The sequence below is a fragment of the Trachymyrmex cornetzi genome, unplaced genomic scaffold, assembly GCF_001594075.2.
Source record: "Trachymyrmex cornetzi isolate Tcor2-1 unplaced genomic scaffold, Tcor1.1 scaffold299, whole genome shotgun sequence".
NCBI lineage: Eukaryota > Metazoa > Arthropoda > Insecta > Hymenoptera > Formicidae > Trachymyrmex > Trachymyrmex cornetzi.
This window is the reverse complement of record NW_017297680.1, coordinates 2,468,398-2,483,595: the sequence shown is the minus strand read 5'-3', so window position 1 is coordinate 2,483,595 and position 15,198 is coordinate 2,468,398. Positions and strand designations below refer to the sequence as shown.

The following is a 15,198-nucleotide window of genomic DNA, read 5'->3' as shown; positions in this document are numbered from 1 at the left end:
GTTCTTTTATTATTTCTTTTTCTCTCATAAAAATTTTTCGAGAGCTTCAATTTTAATTTCAATTTCTCCATCATTATTTTAATAAATAATTATTTTAATAAAATAATTATTGAAAAGAAATTATATATTAATTAATAATTTAATCATATTATAAAACATTAAAATATGCATATTAAATATTAAAATATAGAAATTATTTTTCATAATTTTAGTTAATACGTCAAAATTGCAATAATATGTTTTTAATGTCTTCTAAACATAACTTAAAAAATAGAAATGTTTTACATGTGTAAAAAATGGGCGTAAGAACACAACTATGCATTTTCATGTGGGTTGAGAGAGTTGAGAGAGAAAGAAGAGTATATTTAAAGTTTTATATAAACATAACATGGAAAAAGATGGACTTAATTTTTGCTATATGCCGTGAATCCTAAATGCGTATCATGCGGTCCTTTAATAAAAAAAGTAATCCCATTTCGATGAACAGCTTCTGTCGTTGTTGTCGGCGCTGGTGATAACACTTCCTCGAGGTAAGAGCGCTCCAATTTAACTTAAACCTTATAAGAATATACCTAACCCATCTTCTTCCGCAAAGTATCGCAATGTTCACGAGGAAAATATCATGCAAAACAAGTTAGATATCAATGATTGGCGATTGCACAAGTAGTAAGAATATAAACAAAAGCAAACGACTGCGTTTCTCGAATGTAGAGAATAACGGAATTAAATTGGAATTTTTGTCCAAACGCGTTATTCCCGGGATAGAAATCAATGAGTAGAAGGTGTCGATTTGAAATTATACGTGAAAAATCTGAGCTGACGCATACGATGAAAAGATGCTCGAAATCACATAAATGATTTCAGTATTTAAATAATATATCAGTTATTCGTCGAACAAAATCAAGGACGGAGAAGCTAACTTTATAAATTCCACCGAGAATTAAATGTTCTTTTCTCTCTGTACTCATGTCAAAAATGGTAGAAACTTTATTTTATAAAACGAAAGACTTTTCATATGATGGACAGATAAATTTTTCCCTTAAACTTACGAAATAACGTAGTTTAATTATAAATGAGTTTTTTAAATGTCTGTTTATTTTTCCTTATACACATCTATTTCTTGATTTATAGAATATTTCTTTTACACAGTCGCAATTTCTCAAAGAAATAAGATCCGTCTTATAATCTTTTTCTTTGAATTTACCAATTTTCTGTCATTTATTGCACAATGGTTGCACAACCCGCAAATCTCCCCGTAAATTAATAACTAATTTTAATTATTTAATAAAATCAAATCATTAAAAGACAACTTGAGAAATGTATCTTACAGTACAGAGAAACTGCTTTTTAAAAGGGGTTTTCTGGAAAAGGAAGAAAAACAGAGTTCGTCGGCTCCTAGATACCGGAACGATCGAGTTTGCTCTCGTTTCATCTGGGATCTCCTTTAAGCAAGAGCCTCGGTAAACGGCGACTCGATTAAATGCGATTGTCCTTCGAGTCCTCTAGAAAATGACCACACGAGAGTCCAACCAATCCTTTTTCCGATGACTATTTTTCAATTCTTTCGTTTGCTCACAGCGACTTTTCCAAATTTTCGTTTCCTTTATTAATTTTACTTATAGAATATTACTCTTCCATCGTTTATTATAAATGATATCCTACAACTAATAACAAATACAAAGTGTAAATCTATTCGAATGTGTGATAAGAATCTCGAATTGTTTCATACGTTATTCGGAAATGAACAATTTTTTAATATTCTTGGGAAGTCTTGAATCATCGAAAGTTTTAAAAATTTCTTATTTTGAGAAATATATATATATTTTTTAGTAATATTACACGATATTACTTCAATCTTTATCCATGATATTATACTTTGTAATACATTACAAATATATTTTTTATAAATAGATTCTTAATGTTACATACAAGTAAAAGTAATTAAAGAAAGTTTCCATGACATTTCTTGTAATGCAGGTATTATGAAATAACAAAAGAAAAAAAAAGAAAAATCTATTTCTATTCTGTTAGTTTTTCATACAAAAAATTGGATTTGTCTATAAAATATATAAAACGTTATATTAAGATTGAGAAATTTTCAAGAATATTGGAACTGTAATTTGTAATGTCGACGAAGGTAACGTGTACCTAAAATAAATATCATTAAATGTAGCTAACATCGGACGCTTCTGCTAACACGCTCGTGCGAATTCTCCGTTCGTTCACTGTAAAGCGACCCTGCTGGCATCGGTCGTCTCGCCGAAGGGAAGGGGAGGGGAGGGGTGTTCTTTTTGCCACGTAATACAGGACCGTGAATTACTACGGATTTCAAGGGAGGGATCGCTCTTCTCTGCCTCTCGTGTCTCCCTCCACCTTTTTCCCTTCTTTCCTCCGTACCCTCGCTTCGCGACAAGCGCGAGGCAACAGGGAAGGCCTGTCTTCGGATAACGCAAAGGATATCCGACACCTTCTTAAAATGCAAAACATTCCGTCTGAGGGTGAGATGGGACGGGACCGACCTAGGTTGTCCGTAATGCTTCGGATCCTTATTGCGCAGACAAGCTCGGGCTTTACTGGTACGAAGGCCTGCGACTTGAGTCGATCGTTGGACATCCTACTTTGTTTTTTTTTTTCTCAAATTGTTTTCTGCACGCGATGTCAAATTCGATCGATGGAAGCAGAGTGTTTTCAACGTAAGACACTTCTTCGTATGCACCGACAGTGCATTACTTTACGTAATTAATTGCAGGAGATCTATATATACTATAAAGTTTTTTTTAGAATGTTTTTGCATCTTCTTTCACGTTCGTATTCTTTGACTGATTTAAAAATACTTTCTTAGTAAAAAAAAAAAGAATGCGGCAACGACCTATTTCTTCAGGTACAAGCTACTAAAAAATTCCCATTCTTTAATATTTCCCTATTCTTTAATCTAATCCAAAGAAACGTTCCACTTTATCGGAATTTTAATTAACGAACGTATACGTAAGAAAAACAAAAGCAAACGCGTAATTGTATTGGTAAAATTATTGCGTTATTACTAAAATAAGAAAAATATTATATAATTCTAGTAGTTAAGATATCCAGAATTCTGACTGATATGATCTGCAGAATCTTCTGGCTTATTTGTTTTCAGCCAGAAATTGTTCTCAATGTATCAAAAAGGAATTAAAAATTCATAATTCTCACAAGATTTTATTTCAACTCACGGGATATAACAAAATGTGTGCCTCAGGCGGTAAATTTTTATAGGTAATAGATGTTTTACCGAGCAAAGTGATCGCGGTGAACGGTGAAGGGTTTAAACATTAGCACGGGCCACTGCGAAATGTAAACGACGTCGAGTTAGATTGCGGAGAACAATGTGTGGAACGACCCGCAAGGTAGATGAAAGCTAATTCAGGTGGAAGTTAAACAGAGTTAAAGGTACGTCCTTTAGGTAAAGGTAGGCTAGGTCGAGACGGGTTAGGTTACAAGAGTTCAACCTTACATTCATCACGCAAGAGGCCTTGAAGCCTTCTGGATCGGTATGCCCTTTAATAAAGAATGGCTGGACGCGCTGACTTGCTCAGGCAATATGCAACGTATAAAATTTTGCCTCGATGTTTCCAGTCGAACCGCTACGCGCTGCTTTCCTGTCAAATTATCCGCGTGAGGGGAGAAAAGAAAAATAGACGCGTACGCTTATCAATTATGAAAATTTTTTCTTTAACTTTGTGAAAATTTGTATTAAAGAGAAATAATTCCAGATTTCAAGACTACTTTTATTTCCCGTTATTTTCAACAAGCTTCACTATAACTTTATGACAGGAAAATCATGTACGCTTAAAAGGGAAAAAGATATTACTAATTTTTCAGTTTTTAACAGTAATTTTCTCGAAAATAAAGATAAAAATTTGTTCTATCTCTTTTCATGTAAAATTATTATATATTTCTTAAATGTTATCAAATATAAGTGTCCTGTGACTAGAGTATGATATATAAAGAATTTTTTTGAGAATTATGCACTAAAAAAAATAGTCTAATTGGATTAAATAATAATTTTGTTGGAAAATGGACGAATCAGAATTTTCTGGTTAAATCTACTGGAATTCTATTTGAGATAATTAGAATTCTAATTAATATAATTATTCTGGCAAAAAAATATAAGAATTTTAATAGATTTTACCAGAAATATTGTATCAACCAGAATTCTATAACTAGAATTCTAATAAATTTAACCAAAAATTTCTGATTCGTCCTTTTTCAACCAGAAATTTTTTCAGTATGCAATTGTAAAATATCATCGAATAATACAACTTAAACTTTAAAACGATTAAAAACAATTAAAATGATAAAACGACTGAAAACTTTTAATCGAGTGTCACTTAATTCGTTTATTTTCTCGTTCACTTACTTCTTCTTTTACATCAACGTTTTTTAGTAATTTTAAAGTCCATTGATACTTTCCACGTGCGTTAAAGACTTAAGAAAACGCAATCTAGCCAAGATGAAATTAAAAGTAGCACTATGCGAAATGCTCTCTACAGAGACACGTTCGAGATATTCATGAAATTGTGCTGGATCGTAGGATTATTTGCTCGATCAGATTATCTCCAGAACGTAATGCGCATATCGTCTAACGAGAGGGAACCTGTGAGGCACGATAAGCAAGCAGCTGTTTCACAAGCGCGATAAGAACATTATCGTTGACCTTGCCCTTCCTTAATGCTTCCGCATCGTCAATCTTGAGGCTCTCTTGACCTCGTTCTATATCCTATGAAACAACAGCGGTTTCCTCAAGCTACAATCGCTTCCAATCGTTTTTTCGACATAATCATCCGTCTTAATTTAAAAATATTGTTATTATCTCTATACTAGACATCTTTATGATTTAAATTTCGAAATCTAAAAAATATGTTATAACGCACAGTTATAATTCAAATTCCAATTTTATCATCCCTTGTTGTTAACTTATTATGTATATATGTAGATTTCCGTATTCATTTGTCATTATATTATATAAAATATCTTTAATTTCGTTAAATTTTGTGAAAAAAAGATGTTAACGATCACAACTTTATTTCTGATTATTTTTTATGCTTAATAAAAAATTCAATTTTAGAAACTTCCATTTGATACCTAATGAAATGTTAACTGAATTAATTAATCAATGTTGCTCAACATCATAAATAGCTTGTCTTCTTTATATTTCAAGTTGTTTGGATTTCGTATGAATTTCATCGTTAGAGCGCCGATCGAAAGAAAGAAAGTAAAAAATTAACTTTAAAAAGAAAAGAGAGTTGCATCCAAAAGTGCGCAGACAACTTTTATCAAAACTTGATCTACCTGAGCAAGATTCTTCGACCTACTTTTTTATAAATTATTTAACGCTACATTAGCTCCTTTCGGTGACCCTTAAGAGATCGTTCAGCGAGCCTAACTGGCGTCCGGCAGTCAGCGGGATTAGATTTACGGTTGCATAGGGTCAACTGCATTAACCGGCGCCAACGAGGCCTGCAAGGAAGAGAGATAGACAGAGAGAGAAAGACAGACAGACAGAGAGAGAGAGAGAGAGAGAGAGAGAGAGAATGCGTCGAAAGCGCTATCAGCCGAAACACATTTTCCACGTGCGACTGCCCGCCATTTTTCACGGTTCGTTTCACACGAAATCGATTTATCACGGCAAGCGCGCTGCCCTGTACCGTCGGTTTTCATACTGGCGGTTTTGTAACGTTTTCTACTTTATTGGTGCTGCCTTTAATCCAGCTGATGGCCTTCCTTCCTTCTAGATTGTACGAATTATTCAGGTGTGATTTCAAATCATCCCATCGTCCACTGTTACAATATTGTCGCCTGAGAAACCGATCGTCGAAAGGTTGCCGTTACCAGCAAGCTTGACTGTTATCAAGTGTATAGCGATATTTAATTCTGTACGATATTAATATCTTAAAAAAAAGTCAGGATATAAGAAAATCGCTTTGATTAATAACAGTGTTTGATTACGTAAAAATTATTTTTAATTTATTGTAGAATCGAATAAAATCGAGCACAATGATATTGTTTGTATTTAAATTCGAGAATTCGGACTATGTACCCCGACATGCAATGAGCTGTGATTCCCGTTTTAGAGAGCGGGAATTCAGTAAGCGCTAATACACAGACTTAAGATCGGGACTCAACCGTCTCTCGGGACGCTTGCTGGAAGGTAGCTGGCAGTTCGATTTACGGTAATTCGACTGGTATTCGGCACCGGTGTCCCAGGTCTCTCAGATGTCAAACGGTTGCCTGAATGAGGACCGAAAACGCGACGGCGAAGATGGGGCAGAGAGAGCGAAAGGCAGTCGAGAGGTGGGATAAGATGGGTGGTGGAATGGTTCTCCGATTTAGTTCAGAGTGTCTTCACCTTTAACGAGGAGAAGCCGCAGGAAGGGTTCGCATAGCTCAGAATCAGCTCACCGGCTTACTGCTCCACTTAACATCGACGCAGTGGTGTTAATTACAAGCGAAAAGTGCCGCTTTATACAACGTATCTTTCAATGTTATATTTTGTATTGATCTATGTCTGCCTGAGTTCCGTTAATTTCATTAATTAACGTTAAGACGTTTTGTCTTTATTTAACATAATCTCTAAAGCGTATGATTATAGTTACGTTTTTAAGTTGCGTTTTTAAAAATTATTTTACTTAAAAGGAAATTATATAAAAATTTAGATACGCATTTATTTCTTTTTATAATATTCGTTTATTCATTTTAAGTAGTTCCTTTTTATTTCTGATTAAAAGTCAACAGTTTTGTAAAAGCGGCACTAATTTCTGTGTGTATCGAGTGTAAAACTTTTAGAGAAACGTTGTGTTTCAAGATTGCTAACATGATTACGTGAATTGCTGAAACATCACTATATGCATATCTGTTTTAAGCATATGCAGGTGCGCTACTGCGATTTTCATCGCGGAAACCAAGGCTTTCGCAAACTTACTTAACAGTATCATGAAACTTGACTGGTACAAACTATCTCCGTAACGACAACTGGCAGCAGCATTACGCTACCAGCTACTATCCCGCATATACTCCATCCGTTCGTATCAATCATTTACAAGCCAAGCATAAACGATCGTATTGACAAAATTTCTATATACAAAGATTCGCATTTGTGCGAATATTTAACATATAAAATATCACATTAAGGAAACAGAGAGTGCTACGTAAAATAGAGCGATGAAAAGAGATTTCCTTACATCATATATTGTTATTACTTTAAATAAAATAAATAGGTACATATTATTTAGAAAAGTGTTCTTATTTATTTTTCTTGCTCGTGTATCTTTTTATGTCAATTCTTCCGGAATCTTATTTTTTTAGACAAACAGTCCTTTAAACATTATTATTTCATAAATCGATATAGTAAACTTGATAGTAAAACTGTTATTAAACAAGAAAATGCCGAAAGACTTTTCTTTTTAAAAGCTGCCAAAAATATTTACATTAAAACCGATCTCTGTAGCCTCTTTCCATCCAATTTCGTTTAAATTTAGCGAGCGTGTGGCCTCGAAACGATCGGGGATCAAAGGACATTTTGCGCGTTAAACAGTTTTGCTTAGCAAACGGAAAGACGCTCGCTTGCATTTCCATGACATACCCGCGGTAAAATAATAACAAACTGTCATAGAAAGTAATTTCAATTAAAGAGAAAAAATTTTTCATTAATAATATATAGTGTAGAAAAAAAATTACAACATAGTAAAAGAAAAAAAAGATACAAAAATGAAAGATAAATAATTAATTTTGAAAATCCTGCAGAGTTACTCTCACTTGTTATTTTTAAATATTTTATATACATTGTCTTAAATAATTAACATAATAATAGCAAAATGAAATATCTAATATGGAGAGTAAAATTTGTCATACTGAAAGAAATAATGGAAAGAAATAATGCGCGCCATTAGTTAAAATATCATATGTTCCCCAATAATTGATAACATCTATTTGCGTATCTCTGTATCTCTACTTTGAAATATATATACTTATGTAAATACTTATCGGTACCACGTCCGTTAGATTATGAATTTTTATGGTATTCTAACTCGCGCGTGTGACGAGATAAGCTAGATAAATGAACGCGAGCAAAAGTAAAGAAGTATATGCTGCATATATAAATTTCTCATAAGCGGTAATGTAACATGTGTAAAAAAATAAAAAAAAAACAAGAACAAATGACAAAAATTGCGGAGAGAAAGGCGAGTGACGAGAAATCCAAAAGGTTGTTAAAACATACAAGAGATGATAATCATTTTAGGTAGACATTCAATCAGAATATAAAATAATAAAAAAGCCCATCAGAGCCTACATCAGCTATTCGGATGCACAGAAAACCCTTTATTTTCGTGTGAATGTAACAAAATCAATATATACGTTTCAACCTTTAAATTTAGGTCCTTATCAATGTAACATCTTAACCTAATTACATAGTTAATGCAATTTTCAAAATGGTGATTCCCGGCAATTTAGCTCGTTCCGGAATTACCATTTTGAAAATTGCGTTAACTATGTAATTAGGTTAAGATGTTATATTGATAAGGACATAAATTTAAGGGTTGAAACGTATATATTGATTTTGTTACATTCACACGAAAATAAAGGGTTTTCTGTGCATCCGAATAGCTGATGTAAGCTCTAATGGGCTTTTTTATTATTTTGTATTGATAGATTCTTTCGAGCCTCATTTTATATATTTGTTCAATCAGAATATTAATGTATTAATTAATATATAGGTACCTATTTTATTTCGGAAATGGAAGAAGTGCGGAAAGTGCAAAATAGCAATACAGATTTTGTTAGAAAAAATCGTTAGCAATCGAGAAGCTATTTTTAAAGCAATAGAAAGAAAACGAGAATGAAGAACCAAAATGAAAATCAAGAGAAGCGAATTTAGGTTAAAAAAATGAAATAAAAAAAAAAAAAGAATAAATTATAAATGTCTCTTCTCTTGTTGCAATATTTAGATATTAAAAAATTAAAAAATCATAGGAATTTATGTTACATGAATTTTCATGATCTCTTCAAATAAATGCAATTTACAATCAGTTGCATTTATTATAATTTAAGGAAGGCGATCCAGCATTCCCCATATAGAAAATAATTAATTATTTTAAAAAATTTCAATAATTTAATGTTTTAAGTTCATAATAAAAATTCGATCAATAAAAATTAATTCTGCGATATATGAATAAACTTATTTCCTACTTTTCTAAATATATTTGTCCATTATTATTAAATCATATATTCTACACACAACAATGTGTGCATAAGCATATATTGTATATTATATAACAAACAGTATTGTTTTGTTTTCGGAATTAAGTATAAAGTTTTTAAAAATAATTCGTTTATACTATAATTCTAATGAAATAAATCTTAATATCATAAATTCCAAGTGTTAACTGTCATCTCTTTATATGGCAGAGAACATAAAGTCATGTCTTAATCAGAGTAACCCCAAATGGTAATCGATAATCATAAAAGAAAGCAACAATAGGACAACTTCTCCCTTTCGCGCGCGTGTCTCTGGATTACTATATATTTTTCAACAGGGAACGCTTCTATGTAATAAATAGCACCGTTTGCCCGCAGCTTGGAGCTACTTAAGGCACTGTTTCTCACTGTCATAGGTAATGTAACAGATTAATGTCCCATTTTTCGAGGCTCGGTATCTCTGCCCATGCCGCATACTAATGCGCGCGGCAAGGATACGCAAGGCGAAAACCACTCTGGCGTCTCTGTTATTTTTAGTATGATTAACGTAAAGTCAGCTCGCCCGGCTCGCGATAAAAATCCCCGCCGCGTTCTGTCCGCATTTAAAATGGGGATCTGGCCGCGTTAGACAGAGAGACGGAGTGTGAGAAAGAGAGAAAGAGAGCGTTCGAGTGCGGACGATAAGTGAAGTAAAATGGATGCATAAAACGTGAACACTTTATGGCTTGTTTATGGCAATCTCCGTTAGCTTTCTAGCAAATTGCGCTCATACTAAGTAAAACCGAGTACGGAACGCCAAAGTTTTTCGCATCGACAACGCAATGACGAACTTGGCAGTCACACGGGTAACCAGTTTTAATTCACCTTCACTGATTTACTCTCCTCGTACTTTGTCGATAGGGTGCCTCGATTAACTAGGAAATGTTAACCGCGTGTTTGGGGTAAGGAAACTACGAGTTAACCGATAATTAAACGGCCAAGGTGAAATCACGAAGTTCGTCTTACTAAGAAGTCTTGACCGCGACCGTACGAAACGACTAAGAATCAAAATGTTGCAAAGTTAATAAACCCTAACATTGCAAAATACAATAGCACACGCTTATATCCTAAAGAAAAAAAATACATTATTTATTAATCTCGTAACTATTTAATAATGACACAGGCAGGTGGCACTTGTCGAAAATGTCAATACTTGGAAATGCACCGGAAATACATTGGAAGTACATAGCGAACAATTTTTTCCTCAAGAACAGATTGAGAGCTGATTAAGTAGTTGGTAAATGATAAAAAATAAGATGGAAAAAGTAGCTTAAGCAGCGAGTCAACCAGTGAAAACTCATTTAGAACCTCTAATTATCTCGAATAAGGGAAAGAGTTTGATTTACGCCAGTCATATCGCGTGAAATGTCACTGATGAAGCGCATGCATTTCGCTGAAGCACCGCCAATTCCACGAGAACTCGCAATGCATGGCTGTACTGTACTGTCGCGTTGGTTTACGTATGCGTGCAAACTTTCATTCAGGAAATTGAGAGATAGACATCTGTCGACGGTGGCCATTGTGTCCGCCAATGGGATTCGGGCCTTAAAACACCCTACGCGAATTAAACAGGATCCCTGATCCTTCCCGACTCGCGCACCAGATAAATCCTTGTCTTCCATCATGCACGCCTGTTATCGTACCAATCGATCGGATTAACATCAAACATGCGCTGTATCCATTAGACTCTTCCGCCGTTTTGTGAAACAAAATTATAATTTCGTGCTACCTATATTACGCTTTAAACGGGGATTATTCGCAATGACGTTAATTTTTTATTATACATTGATGGTCTGACAATGAAATTTACGATTAGAATTGTCCGATTCTCGAGCGAATACAAAATCAGTACGACCGTTATATACATAAATGATATTCCAATTTCGAATTTTGGCTGAGGTAATATTTTTTGCAATAAAATACTGTAAATATTATTTACAGTAGTTTAAAAATGTTTATTATTAGCATTGGTAATATTAAATTATTTTAATTTAATTTGCAATATTACGTACTCTAGTTTCGCCCTAGGACTGTGTTTCGATTTAAAATTTCTAGCGAACTGCCCAACAGTTATTTGTTGAGGCGCAGTTTGCTTGAACAGAAAATATTGACCTTCTTCATATTTGTGATAAATAATATTATCGTAAATATTATTGTAAATAAATCTTTAATCTTTAAATATGTTTTATGATCCGGAAAGATTAAAGTTAAGTTTGTCTTTTTTGTTTAAAACATTCACTGTCTACACCAAATGTCGTCTTCATCTTTTTGCATTAAAAAAATCAAATATAAAAACAGTTTAGACTTGAAACGTGGGCATTTTATCGATGGATTCTGTTAACGAATCCTAATTTTTTAACTGTTACGTTTCTAGCTAAAAAACCGCACGGAAAGTTTGATATGCAGATAATTCGTCGTGGAGAAACGATGGCGTGGTGGCTCGCTTAAAATGACGGAATGAGCGAATTGGTACGATTATCTGCAGAAATGGAACCATGTAATACATTCCGGAAATTGCGATACTGCATTCCTCCGTGTCGCATCTCGCACGCCGCATTCAGTCGGTTGATTCGCGCCGATAAATTGTCAATGCTTTCGCCGTCGTATAGCACAACCGAATCCATGAAATTCTACACCCAGGTGGAACGACCCGTTAGTTTGCGTTTTATCCAACCCTTGCGATAGAATTTTATTGCGACACTCATTCGAGGTATTTTTTTTTCGCTATTTGATATTTATTAAAAATATTTTAACTGCCCAGATATATTTAGAATATAATTTCGGATCTTGGACAATATTGTCCACAACGCTTCAGCTTTCCATTTTTTGGAAAAGTTTCGAAATTCTGTATAAGGAAAGAACGCTAAAGTATTTAAAAAGCTATATAGGACGCTTAAATTGGTTGTTAGAATGTCAAAACTTTTTACAGCTCATCATATTTTGCTCATCATATATTCTATACAATTGCTTTAGACTCGATTGCATCAACATTACTTTAACTTTAAACAAGGCTTAAAATTCTCTGTCTCTCCCTTTTTCTTGGCTTTAAAGAGAGAAAGTAAGAGTTTTAAACCTAACTTAATAGTCCAACAAAATTATTTTCAGATCTGTATTTAGTTAAATTTTTAGATACTTTAGTAAAATTTTTTTTTTTATATCCACAATATGAAACTAATGATGCAGAAAATAATACTTTTTAGTAAAAAAGCATGTGAGTTTTAATTATCACGATGACTTATTGAATCAAAAAGTCATCGTAATAATTAAAACTGTACTGCTATGATTATTATTATATGTTTGCAAATAAAATTTAACGATGACTTTCAAAATTTTTGAAAATATGATGATGCAGAAAATAATACTTTTTAGTAGAAAGGCATATGAGTTTTAATTATCATGATGACTTTTTGATTCAAAGGCATATGAGTTTTAATTATCATGATAACTTTTCGATTTAAAAAGTCATCGTGATAATTAAAACTCATGTGCCTTTCTACTAAAAAGTAGTTATTTTCTACATCATCATATTTTCAAATATTTTGAAAGTCATCGTAGTTAAATTTTATTTGCAAACATATAATAATAATCGTAGCAGCACAAAATTGCAATATGTTTTATTGTGACAACGAAACTTAGAACGGCATGCAGATTTATATAACATTACCAAAGCTAAAATTATTTCGGTACTGGCGACGCCAACAGTCACATAACTTTATAGTCTGATCATATTCAGCGTATCAGTCGCACGTATAGAATAACTCATAACCGTATCAAATGTAATGCTTGTGCTAAATATGATATACATGACATAATTTTCGTATCATGTCGAGTTGATTAGTCGGTATACGTTCCGCGCGCCGTCGAAACAAGCCGAAATGCGTATCATGAAACGCGTTATTAGCATATATCGATTTAAAATGTGACGTGTACACAGCATATGCTCCGCGCAGCGCTTCTATCTAAGCATAAATTTAATTGATCGCAAGGTGTACGGCGGACAGATTAAAACCAATACGCGTTAAGGTCTATTAACAGTGATTAATTGTAATTAATTGCTCAAACGATATCGCGCCGAGCAAGTAACTTTCGCTCAATTTGATGAAATGAACTTGTCGATTATACTATAACAAAATAATAATTTAATATCTCGCAAATTTTGATCGATTTGAAGAACGAGCTGATATTTTGAAACATCTTGCTTTCTTTTTCTCTCTCGAGAATTTTTGTCAATTGATCGTTCTATCTCTTTTTTTATTATTTCGCCTATTTTAAACTAAAACGTTATGCAAAAATGAATATATTGTTTTCGTAACACAGCCTCAACAAAAATTAAAAAGGACATCTGTTCCTAACTGATGCGAATTAAATAACGATGCGTATTAATATTTTTACGTACAAGTATCTATATTGCAGCTCTTATTTGCAAAAGATAAAATAAGGCCGATAGGCACGCCAGATCCCCGGCACTCTTGCAAGTACCTACTTTTAACTTTTCCATTCTATGTACGTATCGGCGTTCAGTTTTGTAGCTCCATCGAGAGAACGTAAAGTCGAACGGCTGGCTTCTCCTGCAGGAGTGTACTTTATGGCACGTGCATTAATTCACTGGCTTGAAAAAGAAAACAGGCAAAAGAGAGGAAAAAAAAGATAGGAAAGGCCGACACGCCCTTCTCGTGAAGACACCCTGTCTTTTTCTCTCTCTCTTTTTCTTTCTCTCTTTTTTGTGTTTTCGATGTAATGTCGTAAAGCAAGCAGCTCGTGAAAGACAATTTAAAAAAAACGAGCGTAATATTGTTAATAATAAAAATAATGTAATATTTAATAAAAAAACATTTCGAAATTAAAGAGGAAATATACAAACCTTCTTCAATAGCATGATAATTATGTTCTTAATAAAGTACCGTATTGTTGAGTAGACTTTTCTCGTTCACATAATTGTAAAAGTATAATAAATGATACAGAATCTATATGTTTTTTCAATTCACATAAACAATGCTAATTATATTAATTTTATTAATTTTTATTGTTAATAATTTCACGCTTACATATCTTATCCATCATCATAGAGTGAGGTATAAAACGCAAGTAGATTTTATTACTGAAATATAGTTTATCCTATTTATATGTGGTTCGTTGCCTGAAGGCAGTACGATGCGATAAGGGGTTAAGCAAAGGTAAGCTGTTTAACAGCAAAAGCCGAGATAAGAGATGAGATGAAAGAGATAGAGGAGCGAACGTACGTATATATATATCCTGGCGCTTCGGTGCGCAAATGCCGCTTCAGGCAGACGACAGTCGAATACGAAATCCTTTCCCTAATGCTACCACCGACTACTGGCAACGATCGCCCGACATTCGTCCCTTCGATTTGTCTATCGTCAATCCACGCAAAGCAAATTCATCTTTGAATACCTGCGTGAAATAAACGAGAATCAGATGGAAAATCGCGCGATGAAATGTCTGTACAATATTGAAGATTTACGTTTTTGCGACATGCGGGGGCGTTTGATCGGATTACAAAAGTGCTGAACTCGTAAAGTCTCAATTTGTAAAACTAACCTAGAGTCGCAACATTTGTCGTCATTTACTTCCTTGTATCATACTACAAATAAATATTATAAATAGAATACTTTTTATGTATTATAAAAGAATTGTTTTAAATAATATCTCACACTCGATTCCAGAGTTAATGAATTATAAATATGATAATATATAAATATAGCGATAATATAATATATATAATAAAATAACAGACTATAAATCCAATTTTAATAAACTTAATAATAATGTCTCTGAAAAGGGAGAATATTCAATATTGTTATTTTGAGCTATTCGCTGCAATAAAATTAAAGCTTTTAGAATATATGGATTAACATTAGATATTTAACAGATTTTGTCGCCATAAACGAGATTTATAGAATCTAATAG

The 15,198-nt window shown here is 33.3% G+C and overlaps 1 protein-coding gene across 1 annotated transcript in view; it reads right to left on the bottom strand.

Moving 5' to 3' along the window:
• Positions 1 to 15,198, bottom strand: part of LOC108762426 (protein CEPU-1) — a 183,393-nt gene that overhangs the window by 31,132 nt on the left and 137,063 nt on the right. The gene's annotated exons all lie outside the window — the stretch shown is intronic.